At 41.4% G+C, this 13,280-nt stretch overlaps 1 protein-coding gene across 3 annotated transcripts in view; it reads left to right on the top strand.

The window, feature by feature from the left end:
* Positions 1 to 13,280, top strand: part of HEMGN (hemogen) — a 43,168-nt gene that overhangs the window by 16,625 nt on the left and 13,263 nt on the right. The window contains exon 2 of one of the 3 annotated variants that reach the window (XM_045579967.1): positions 7,573 to 7,695. The exons of the other annotated variants lie outside the window; for them this stretch is intronic. The gene's annotated coding sequence lies outside the window, so the exon portion shown is untranslated. The remainder of the gene's footprint in view (positions 1 to 7,572; positions 7,696 to 13,280) is intronic. 3 annotated transcript variants of the gene reach the window in all.

The following is a 13,280-nucleotide window of genomic DNA, read 5'->3' on the forward strand; positions in this document are numbered from 1 at the left end:
CCTTTCCATATACAAATAATCAATTTATCAATATTGCTATCTTTATATAAATCAAAGTTTAAAACATCTGGCAGAAAAGGCCCCAGGATAGAGCCCTTCACTTACTACCACAGACCTCAAATCAAAGTATTCATTCAACCAGTTAAAACCTTCCCTCCTCATCCCTAATACATACATCTCCACCTCAACTATTCCTCTAACTCAAGTTGTCAGGGAGGGGAAAGGTTAATAAATACTCCAGATTACTAACTGGCTGGTTAAAGTGGCCTGGAAAAAAAAAACAATGAGGAAAGGAAGGAAGTGAATAAGACTTAGTCAAGGGCCAAATGTGGCAGGACAGAATTCTGTGGAGCTACCTTATCCAGGCCCACACACCAGCAGAGGTTGGAAGGTATTAAAGTATGAGTCATTTGGAAGATAGGCCAGAGTTCTGCTGTGATGAGAGAGGAAATCAATAGGAAACAGAAGCAATGTTTGGGAGTTAGCCAATAAGTACATCAAACTCAAGGCAGTAGACAGGACAGACAGGCAAGGGTCACATGGAGACGGAAGCAAAGAATGAGCATGTGGGACAGAATCTGGGCATGCTCCGTGGGCTCCAGAGCTGTGGTGTCCAATAGGGTAGCTACTAGCTACAGGTAGCTAATTAAATTTAATAAAAATTAAGTAAAAACATCAGTGCTTCAGTCACGTAGCCACATTTCAAGTATTCAATAGCCACATGTGACTAGTGGCTACCATATTGAATAGAATAGAACATTTCTATCACTGAAGAAAACTCTATTGGACAGTTCTGCTTTAGAGCATTCTAGATGTACTTCTAAAAAGGGACAAACCAGGCAGGATATCATTTTAGTATATTTATTTTTCCTTTGCTTTCCTTCAAGGCCTAGCTCAAACACCCAATTCTGGGAATTTGCTCCATGGTGGGTCTGTAATTATACACTATTGGCAAAAGAGCATTCCGAGCTCTGCAGTTCTTAGTGATAATGCTTGGGTCTAGAGAGCACTTAGTATGGAGATCCTAGCACAGCTATTTATTAATCATTAACCACAATGTGGTCCTTTTTCTGTCTGGGGAAGGCATCCTCCTTGATACAGCAATTAACTTTGGGGCTAAGATGTAAGGCAGGAGGGAAGGATAGGGGAACACTGGCCCAGGCAGCCACATTGGCTAAATTCATCTTTGTTAACTGTAGAAATAAAAGGTTTTCACCTCCTGTCCACATACATTGGATAGGCCATCTTGGCCAGACAGTCAAGAAGTTGAAGTCCAGATCTGATTTGCTTGATTTAAGAGATCTTGTCATCGTACCTGTGGGCCCTCACTAAATTTTCAATCTGCCTCTTTCTCTTTTAATTTCCTGTGCCAGAAGCTCTTGGAATTTCTCATAATAAGACCTATCAGTTCTATCTTCTAAATCTCTCTAGAATCTGTCCCTTTAGTTAATACTTCAGCTAATTTATCTTCCCTCCTTTCCTACACAGGCCGCACACTGCCATCTAAGTGCTCTAAGAACCTTATCTAACTAACCATGACCTTCTCCTCCCTATAAACCGTCAGTGGCTGCCATGACATCATAAAGGCCTGCTCCGTGGGACCCCAACTACCTTTCTGGTTCCAGGTATTTCCACTCTGATATGTGGCACATGTTCCAGCCTCCCCATTACTCATAACTGAGATGCCCATTCACATCTCTGTGCCTTTGCTCTTACAGCTCCCCCTGTCTGAAATGCCACCCCCATCACGTGCACACTTGATTTCCCCTGGGGAATTTCTATGCCCATTAAGGTTCCATTTAAATCTCATCTCCTCTGAGAAGCCTATCCTGAACCCTCAAACAGACTTCACTGATCCATCAGCTGTGCCCAAACACTGCAGACTTTGGTCATAACACATCCTGTGTATGACACACATGAGTCTGTTTCTCCCACTGAACTGTGAGGTCTCAAGGGCAGGCAGCACATCTGACTCATCTCTTTCCCCAGTTGCAAGCACAGTGCCTGATTCATAGCAAACACTTGCTAAAGGCCCGCTAGCATGAACAACAATCTTTGTCATTATAAGGTTCTACTGTGACCAAAAATGAAGACTATGAGGATCCTCTGTGTGGTTTTCTGCTACCATGGTCCTTGGGTCCACCCATGCTGTCAGAGGCCTATGGACAAGTGGCCCTGGCTAGTATTTGAGGATGTGGGGAAAAGCAAGAGGCCTTCAGCTGTTCCCACTGAAAGCCTCACTATACACTGGCTGCTCCCCCAGCAGACGCTGTGACCAGCACAAATCTATTCCGTGTGTGTGTGTGTGTGTGTGTGTGTGTGTGTGTGTGTGAAAACACAGAACTGGCCGCCTTAGCAAATACTCTTATAGGGACCCATCTGTGGGTAGCTGTATAGAGAGAATTACAAGCAAGAAAGAGAAACTTCTTAATAGACTGAAGTGGGATGAAACATTGCTATGCTTGCATGGCTGGCAAGGGAATGTAGAAGCTAATAGCAACATTATTTTGTGTTTTAAAAGTATGCCATGCCTATGGTAACCAAGACACTTCTATCTCTATCTTCTTTAGCCTGTTCTCCACCCTGTGGATTAGACATGGCAGAGCTGGGGTTGTTATTTATAGATAAGGAAATGAATATCTGGAGAGGTGAAGTGACTTACCCAAGGTCCTATTTTGAGCACAGGCCCATAGAAATGAAGCAACTTCCCCAGGGTCATGAAGTAGTAGTAAGACCTATAACATATGGGGGTTACTTTTAAAATCTCTGTTGGCTTTTCTTCAACAAATTGGGGTGGGGGTTTTTTTGTTGTTGTTTTTTGAAAATATATTTTATTGATTTTTCACAGAGAGGGATAGAGAGAAACATAGATGAGAGAGAATCATCGATCAGCTGCCTCTTGCACACCCCCCACTGGGGATGTGCCCGCAACCAAGATACATGCCCTTGACCAGAATCGAACCTGGGACCTTTCAGTCCGCAGACTGATGCTCTATCCACTGAGCCAAACCGGTTTTAGCCAAAGTGTTTAAAATCAGAAACATTTTCTACCAAATTGAGTCTGTAAGGGGCTTTCAGGTATCTCTTGGGAAATTTAACTAGATGACATTAAGCTATGAAATTCTATGAAACTTAGTGTTTACTGTGTCCCAGGCTCATGTAACTCCACAAAGTATAATTATCAGCTTGCAAGTAATTTCCAAAACAAATAGCTCTCTTGCCCAGCTCAGCATCATTGGCTGAATTCATCTGACACCAAAAAGTCTCCTTACTTATCCCATCACTTAGTCATCAATCTTTTCTTTCCACTCCTACTCCCTATAACATGGCAGCTCTATTACTTCGTAAGTTGTTCATTTCCTGCCAGAGATAACTAGGATTTAGAGCTAGAGGCATAATTTCTCTATAAGTCTAGAAAGCAGAACTGTCATCATGTATTATTGAAATCTTAATTTAATTTCCACTAAAGGAGAATTAAATTGACTAGATTAGTGAAGGTTCACTCTATTTGTCCCTCCTCAGAGAAATGACTAAATCCAGTTGGGTGCCATATTTGTTAGTGGGCAATGGGAATGGAATTTTCCATAGGTCAGGGTAGGCATGTAATTTTCTAGAATGGGAAATGTCTACCTTGGTTGGAATTGACCAAGTTATTTAAGTTTACTTTGACGAGAGTCTCCCTAGCCTCCTTGCCCATCTGAATTGGGGAAAAACAGGAGCTAATAGGTGCTCTGTGAAAATAGATACCCTACCTATCTTCTGATCCAAGAGTCCAGGCTCTATCCACTAACCACACTCTCTTCAGGGTGGTAGTTGTGCTTATTAGTTAATGTTTCCTGAGAAGTGAAGTGCAGTGTCTAATTTTAATGATAAAGTCTGCGTAATAATACCATATAGCATCCTATTTGAATAATATCCTATCAAGAAGTCCAAGGCCCTTCAGATTGAAGAATTATGGGTAGTTCTGGGTGTTGTTGGCAATCGTTGAGGATGGCTAGTCTGACTGGGTTTGTTTTAGTTTCTCTCTTGATTACCAAGAACATGCTGACTCTTAAATGTTAGAATAAGATGTGCTTTTGCTGGTGGGGAGGGGGCTTTTACAAAGGGCTAGACCAGGCCTGCCCCCTTCTTTATATTTTCCAGTGGAGCATCAGTCTTTGCTATGTGACTCCCTCAGAGGTGTCTGTCATGGCTGAGCCAGGCAGGCTTCCTTGGAATGAGATGAGAGTACTAACAATAAATGGTGACAATGCAGAACATTAAAAAGCACAAAGGAAGTCTTCATCCTCATGTAGAACTTGCCCAGGATATATGCTGATAAAATCAGATCTGAACATATCCTGAGCTCCGTCTGTTAAAAGTGCTCACAGCCACTTAAGAGAATGCCAGACTAAAAAGACCTGGCAATACATTTTCTGCCTGCTAAAGTGACTAAATTTCCTTCCCTCCCCAACCTGGCTAAAAATATAACCAGAGTGTGTGTCACACACACACACACACACACACACACACACACACACACAGCTTACCATTTGTTGAACAGATTGTGACAAAATGTCAATTAGCTAAGTGTTTAGTATGCAAACATCCCCAGTCCTAATTTACCCAGAGGAGGACTTGGAGGGGGAACACATGTCAGAGAATTAGGGAGCAAGTAAGCTGCCTCCAGGGGTGCGGGCAAGAGAGGATGGGGCAAGTGCTAGAGCCAAAACTCAGGACCTAGTTGACAGGTGAGAATGGTGCAGTTGCCATTGACATCCACCTAGTGGCAGCAGTTCTAGCCAGAGGCACCTCTAACTTGATTGGTTCAGGCGATGACTGTATACATACCTTGTGCCATGGGCTCCAGCAGGCACTGGGGTGCTGAACCATGTGGAAGGTTACAATTCCTCAGCAGTGGTCTCTTTCAGGCAGGAAATGATCTAGGTTGTTCTAACTTTAAATTCCAAGTCAAGGGGATAAAATCTGCTGGAAACGGGGAGTTGAAGTTTCTAAATGGTATTAAAGCATCATTAGGTTTTAGTACATATTCTATGCCAGAGTAACTAACACTCCAATGGGTGAAGAAATAGCAAAAACAGGATGGGCCAACCTCCCACCTAGCCACCCTCCTGCTCCTTCTCTCCGAGATTCTGCACTCTTCCATGCCTCTTGATCCACTCTACTTATCAGTTTATTTTGTTACTTAGATTCCACATGTGAGTGAGATCATGTGATATTTATCTTTCTCTGACTGACTTATTTCACTTACCATGATGCTGTCTCAAAGGGTAAGAGATTCTATTTTTTACTGCTGCATAGCATTCCATGGTATAAATATACCACAGCTATTCTAAATTGTGCTGCTATGAGCATAATTTATGGGTACATACATTCTTTCTGATTGGTGTTTAGGTTTTTTTTAGGATATATTCCCAGAAGTGGGGTCACTGGGTCTAATGGCAGTTCCATATTTATTTTTTTGAGGAAATTCCATAATGGCTGCACCAGTCTGAATTACCACCAGCAGTGTACTAGGACTCCCTTTTCTCCACATCCTCACCAGCACTTGTCATTTGTTGATTTGTTGATGATTGCCATTCTGACAGGTGTTAGGTGATAACTCATTGTCATTTTAATTTGCATCTCTCTGATGATCAATGATTTTGAACATTTTTTAATACATAAGCATCATTCTTAATTCACATAATAGTCATGAAAGGTAGGTGTTACGCTGTCCATTCTGTGTGAGGGAAATGAGGCTGGAATTTTAAGTAACTTGCTCAAGGTCATACAGAACATGATTTGAATGAACTTATCTCTGACTCCAGAACTTAGATGTGTTTCTTTCCTCTTAGCCTTGCTGTGTCTCAGTAGTTAATTCCTATTCACCCTTGAAAACTGCTAAAGATCATCTATTCCAGAAAGACTTCTTTGACACCCCCCCCCCATCTCTCCGTCTTGGTTAGATGTTCCTTTTCTGTGTTCCCTTAATTTTCTCTATATGCTGTTTTTTGTTTTTTGTTTTATTTGCCTTTGTTTCTATAGGACCCTGCACAGTTTGGAACACAGAGTAAGTAGTCAACAAATTGAAGAAAAAGGAAGAGCAAGAGGGAGAGGGAAAAAAGGAAGAAAGGAGAGAGAAGGGATTGGAAAGGATAATATATTACTACCTTATTTCATTAAATATAAGAGAAGTAGAACTAGAGGTAGGAGAGAAAGGTAGTTTAAGCATATGACCTCCTAGATTGAAACCAACCAGCTTTGCCACTTACTAGTATGTGACTTAGTGTGTAGATTCAATGCCTGTGTTTCAGTCTCTTCATCTATAAAGCAGAGATATCAATAGGACCCATTGTAAAGAATGTTGTAAAGACTATATGAATTATCTATATATTGTATATAAAAAGTCAGCAACCATAACGGCCATAACAACCATAATGACCAGTAGCTATGATGCAACTAGACCGAATGGCGGCACACCCAAACAACCACAGAACCAGTCACTATGACGTGTGCTGATCAATAGAGGGTACACGCCAAACATGGTGGGCAGCCATGGCAGGATCATCAGAGAGATGCAAATTAAAATGACAATGAGTTATCACCTAACACCTGTCAGAATGGCAACCATCAATAAATCAACAAATGACAAGTTGCATAATAGCCTTTTGTTATATAGGATATACATATATACATGTATGTATATATGCTCTTCAGTTTCCTAACTCTACTTGTTGACATTCTAAGCAGAATAATTCTAAGACAGTTATGAATAAATAGAATTATAGCCCTTATCTTTCTACTTACATGGCAGCAAAATGAAGTTCTTCACCTCTACTCTCAGAACATTTGAAAATATTGATATTAAAATTATCACACTGTATTATATTCTAAATTCACATTTACTTGTTGTATACCATCCTCAATTAGACTGAGTTCCTTGAAGGAAAGGACTTCTGTTTAATTCTCCTCTATGTCTCCAATTCTTAGCAAATAAATGTTCTATAAAAGTTTGCTGAGCCGAAACCGGTTTGGCTCAGTGGCTAGAGCGTCGGCCTGCGGACTGAAAGGTCCCAGGTTCGATTCCAATCAAGGGCATGTGCCTTGATTGCGGGCACATCCTCAGTGGGGGGGGGGGGGGGGGGTGCAGGAGGCAACTGGTCGATGTCTCTCTCTCATCGATGTTTCTGACTCTCTATCTCTCTCTCTTCCTCTCTGTAAAAAATCAATAAAATACATATTTAAAAAAAAAGTTTGCTGAATAAATTTGTAGAAAAGATCTGTATGTGTGAACAATAAAATTTAAAAATGAAGTAATATTTGCCATACAAGAAGCTCAGATCAAGAATGCTCAGAAAACTATAAGGTAGGAAAAGGTAGTAGAACAGATAGTTAAATCTATGAACTTAAAGTCAGACAGCCTTGGTTTTGAACCCTAACTCTGGTACTTAAGAGCCCATGTAACTTTGGAATGTAATCTAACTTCTTTAAGCAATAATTTCCTTATCAGTAAAATAGAGATAATACTAGTTGGAAGAACTAAATGAGATGATGTGTGTAAAATGTCAGGTACCCATTATGTGTTTGTAGAGTGGCTGACATATCATTAGCATCATCATTATCATCATCAAAGGCTTTATGATGGAGGCACTCACTCTCTGGATGGGCAGATACCAGGGGAGAGCACCAAACAGCCAGGAGGTGTGAGTAAAGGTACTGGGGTGGTAGAAGTCAAGACCAAGTAGGGTGGGTAAGTAACACTATTAAATTGGAATACTGGCTATTTTCAGAAAAGTGATGTTAGAGAATAGTGGAAAGTTGGCTTTAAATGCAAGCCTGAGAAATTTAGTCTTTTTAAGAACTATATATTTTTATTGATTTCAGAGAGGAGAAGGAGAGAAGGGGAAACATAGAAACATCAATGATGAGAGAGAATCATTCATTGGCTGCTTCCTGCATGTCCCACACTTGGGATCTAGCCCACAACCCAGGCATGTGCCCTGATCGGGAATAGAACTGTGATCTCCTGCTTCATAGGTCGACACTCAACCACTATGCACACCAGTCAGGCAAGAAATTTAGTCTTTATTCTGCCAGTTACTCTGAGACTTTACAGGATTCTAAATAGGGTAGTGACCAGTTCAGAACTCGCTATGGTGGGAATGTTCTGGTTGTTTGTACATGATGGCCTAGGGAGGTGAACAGACATGAAAGCAGACACACCACTTAGGAAGCCTTTCCAATATTTCCAATAAGAAATTGAGGTCCCCTCTCAGATGACAGTATAGGACAGAAAAGAGGGATGAGCATGTAGGACACTGGGAAGAATGAACTCAAAGAACTATATCCAGCTGGATGTGAGAAGCAGAGTGAGGAGGCAGAGTCAAAGACAATTATGAAGGCTTGGAACTAGGCGACCGGGAGCATGGTGCAACTACTCTAGCACAAAGCACAGAGGGGACTGGCTTTAGGGGAAGAGATATTTGTTTTTTTTTTTGCTGTGCTAATTTTAAGGTGCAGTGGGATATTCAGATGATGAATGATAACCAGAGAGTCCATTTAAAATGTGACCTTAGAACTCAGATATTTACTTAGAGTATATCTTCATAGAGGTGATAGTTAAAGGTGTGCCACAGTTGGATCAATGTCTAAGAAGGGCGAGAGTATAAAAAGAAAAGGGTCAAGGCATCCTTCTTGGGAAATACCTCCCACATCTAGGGGAATGAGAAAGAAGCCTGTGAAGAGGGATGAGGAAGGGGGAGAGAGACAAAGAATACACTACCATAGAAGCCAACAGCTGGGAAGGTTTCAAGGAGGGCAGCCATGGTCAGAGGAGTCATGAGCTACAGCAAGGTCAAAGAGAGAGAACTGAGGACCACTGGACTTGGCCTTTAGGAAACCATTGATGACTCATGAGAGAACAGAATATGGAAGAAAAAACTAGATACAGATATGAAGGAATGAAGGAGGTGTGGAAAGCTGTGGCCAAGTGGCTTGGTTGGTTGGAGTGTCATCTTGTACACCAGTGTTTCCCAAACTTTTGACATATGTGTACCCCTTCTATAATTTTCGTAATGCTGAGTACCCCTCGTACTCATGAGAACGTAGAATTAGGCGCAGCTAAGCCCGGAGCAGTGCATATTCCCACCAAACTCCGGTGCAACGCGTACCCCCACCAAACTCTTCCTGAACCCCTGGGGGTACGCGTACCACACTTTGGGAAACACTGCTGTACACCAAAAAGGTTGCAGGTTTGATCCCCAATCAGGGTACGTATGGAAGCCAACTGATATCTCTCTCTCTTTCTCTCTCTCTCTCTCTCTCTCTCTCTCTCTCTCTCTCTCTCTCTCTCTCTCTCCCATCCTCTCTCTAAAATCAATAAACATATCCTTGGGTGAGGATTTTAAAAAAGAAATAGTGTGGAAAAAAGAGGTAGACTGAGAGTACATTGTCAGTTCATGAAGTTCAGGAATGAAAGGATAAAGATGTGATGGAGGCTCAAGATGAGAGCAGATTGTTCTTCCCCAGAAAAAATGACCACCACTAATGTTTATCTAGAGAAGCAAATGTGTCTACACATTAAAACACATTAAGAAATAGAAAATAGCTTCAGTGGAGGCGGCCAGAGGAAGGACTTTGGAACAAACTAGATTGGAAGTCAGGTTACAGACATTCTGAAGTGTGAGAACATGTTATCTGTATGTGCACAGCAGCATCTGTTTTAGCAGAGACAGCCTCATTTATCATGCATCCACAGACTGAGAGGGAAACAAGAAACCCTCTTCCCCACTTAGGAAAAACAAAGCTAGACCCACCTTTGAAAAGAATTCAAACATTTTGAAAAACTATTTTAGCAAGGAAGGAATACTATGAAAAAGAAGTGTACAATCTCTTCCCCTTCTTGTCTTTTCCACCAGATGCCCTCAAGAAAAATGCCCAGGTGTATCATTAGAACATCTAACGATACTATTAACCCCATCCAAGTTTATGGCACTTCTATCTGCATAATGCTTTTATTTTATTTAAAAAAACAAAACAAAAAAAAAACACCCACCTCTCATGATCTTTTGTATTCTCACAGAATCCCTGTGAGGTATTTTTTACAAGGGAAGAAACAGGATCTAAAGGAATTGAGCAATTTTCCCCAAGTTAAACAGATCCCCTGGCTCTATTTATAGGATGTTTTCAAATACCATTCACCTGATCTTCACTCTAGGTATGACTAGATACAGATATGAAGGAACGAAGGAGGTGTGGAAAGCTGTGGCCAATCCAAAGTTTCACAGAACTCTGATCTCCCTGGTTTGGGGCCGCTATAATTTTATCAGAATGGCCTAAAATACATTAGGTCTGGGGCTCTTTTATCAGGTCATGTTTGTGACTTAAATAGTGGTACCCAGTGCTCCCTTTCCAACCCATTGTAAAGAGTCCTAGGACAGAAGTACTTAGCAATGTGCTTCCTCCCCTCTCACATCTTTCCTCCATTTCAACCAGGCCCCTGAGGTGCATGAGCAAGGCCTCAATACTCCAGATGGGTCAGGAGGCAGGAAAGCAATCTCCCTCAATATCTAGTTTGGGCTGGTAGGAAGAAGGCCAGACTTGGAGGTTGATGGTTCAGGTTCCAGGCTCAAACTACCAGTCTAGCTCTGTGACCTTAGTTAAATCACTCTATATCTGAGCACCAGTATCTTTTCTCTTTTTCAAGAGTTTAAGATGAACTGAAATAAATAAATAAGTACAGTTTAGGGTGAAAGTGAGTTTATTAGTGAAGCAGTGAGACAAGGAATGGGCTACTCCACAGACAAAGCAGCCCGAGCACCAGGCTTGCTCTGAAAAATGTTTCCTAAGTCTACTGAAAGGATCCAGTAAAACACTTATGCAAGTAGGTCCCTGTGCTGGGCTTAATTTTCTTCTGTAGCTGTCTTGAAATTCTTAATTTTTGAAGGAGGAACTCTGCATTTTTATTTTACACTGGCCCCTGTAGCTAGTCCTATCTATACCCTGACCAACTAAATTAAAACTCCTCAGAGTTCTACAGTCTATAATGAATTGAATTAAATTGTTAGGACGATTCTCAATCCTTCCTCTGCCTGTTAGCAAAATTTGACTCACTCCTTCTTCCTTGAAACATTTTCCCACTTGGCTTCCAGGGCACTGCACTTCTCTGGTTTTCCTCTGCCTACTGGCTGCTCCTCTGCTATTTTCTCCCTAATCTATTAGCACATCCAAAGAAACTCCTGATCATCTCTTGCAAACATGCTTCTCCTAGTCTGTTTCATCTTTTCATGGTAACTCCATCTTTCCAGTGGCTCAGACCAAAAACCCTTGCCATCGTTTTTTACTGCATCTCTCACTCCATGTCCAATTTGTAAGCTGCTCCAGAATTGACCGCTTCACCATCGTCATCATAGTCCAACTCTCTCTCCCAGATTACTGCAAAACCTAAGTTACCTCCCTGTTTCCACCTCCTCCCCTGTGCCCAGGGGTCTGTTCTCCACACAGTTGCCAGAATAATCTTTTCAAAATATAAGCCAAGCCTCATCACTCCTCTGTTAAAAGTCATCCCATCACTATGCATCACAATCAGAGGAGAAATCCCCACAGGAGGTATCAGCCTCCTACCACACCCTCACCATTGGGTGGTGCCCCTCTCCCCTCTGCCTAGGATGCCTTCCCAGATATCAGTCTGGATGGCCCCTCATCATCTTCAGTTCTACGTAACTGTCCCCATCAGTCAGTCCTTCCCTGAGTACCTGATTTGCAACCACCATCAACTTTCACCCTCATTCCTCATCCAGTTCTTCCCTGCTCACTTTTCTCCAAAGCATTCATCACCATCTGATATGTACTGTATTTTATTTATTTGCATATTGTTTATCTCTTCCCATTAGACTGTAGGCTCTGTATGGACAGGACTTTGTGTCTCAACTGCTATATAACCAACACATAGGATAGTGCCAGTGAATGATGGTAGAAAGTTCTGGAACAGATGATGTTATTACTAGCATTAGGTTACAGTTGCATCAGCCCCTCTGAATGTATAAGGTACTTTCACAGTCTGTATGACCAGGAAGTTGGTCCTGCATACAGGAATGAGGCATTTATAGGGACTACTGTGAGCCAAGCCTCCCACCAGACTCAACTGTGGAGATAGAGTTTGTGGCCTAGAGGGAGGTTTCATAAATTTATGCAAATAACTCGAGAACAAGGCAGCATTTGTTAAAAATATCCAGCCTTTAATGCCTAACATCTCACATTCTGCCAGTGACGCTGGAGTTTTCTACAGAGTGAAGGGACAGTGAACCATGGCTTGTAAACTTACTGTGTGGCTATTTCTGTCCCAGGCAAGTTTCTGCACTGGCCTGCTTATCACACCAGACACCTTGCCTAACTTCCAATCTAATTTGCTCCCAAGTCTCTCCTCCACCCAATACAGCCCCCTAATTAACTGTTAAATGGAAACCCCTCCCACTTATAGTCCCTCCACATTCTGCTCCTACTGGGAACATGAGGCAGGGGTGGGATCAACTTTGGAGGGTTGCAATAGAGAATAAAGAACCTAAATATGTCCTTACAATGAAGATGATTATATCTCTCCATGAGCCTGCAGTTCACAGAACTCAGAGACTACATCTGTTCATCTTTGTGGCTTGACAGCCTTGCCCAGTATGTAGGACAGAGTGGGCATTCAGTTATGTTTGCTGGATCGCTGACATGGATGTTGTAAGCTCCAAGTCAAGACAATCCTGTTTAAGAAGTACTTCCTCATCATCTGTAAGGTGCCCCAGAGGTATTCTGTAAGGTTATTTTATTGAGCTGTCATAAGAAACAACTTAACCAGTAAGAATTAAAACATCTAAAAAAAAAAAAAAAAGAGAGAGAGAGAACAATATTTAAAATGGAAATTTAAGTTATAAAATTACATTTTATAATTTTTAAAGTTTCTTTTAATTTGCATTTGATTTCTTTAAATCCTTTATCTGAAAATCCAAAAATAATCAAGAGATAGATTACAAAACATGCCTTCCATTTCCTTCAGGATTCCTTTGAATAGGGACTCTCTGAACTTATCTGGTGTTTTAGAGACTTGTGAGAAAGAATGAGGAACTGAGAAACTTAAAACTAAAGGATTAGAATCTGCTAATTAAAAGCCATGTTAAGTTTTGGCGGTGGGTTTTGTTTTGTTGTGTGTGTGTGTGTGTGTTACATAATTTTCAATACTTTTCAGTGTGTATGTTCATATAACACATTTTCATACCCAGGCAAGATCAAGCATAAGAAGATAGCCCATCTTATAA

Source organism: Pipistrellus kuhlii, unplaced genomic scaffold (assembly GCF_014108245.1).
Source record: "Pipistrellus kuhlii isolate mPipKuh1 unplaced genomic scaffold, mPipKuh1.p scaffold_m20_p_12, whole genome shotgun sequence".
NCBI classification, from domain to species: domain Eukaryota; kingdom Metazoa; phylum Chordata; class Mammalia; order Chiroptera; family Vespertilionidae; genus Pipistrellus; species Pipistrellus kuhlii.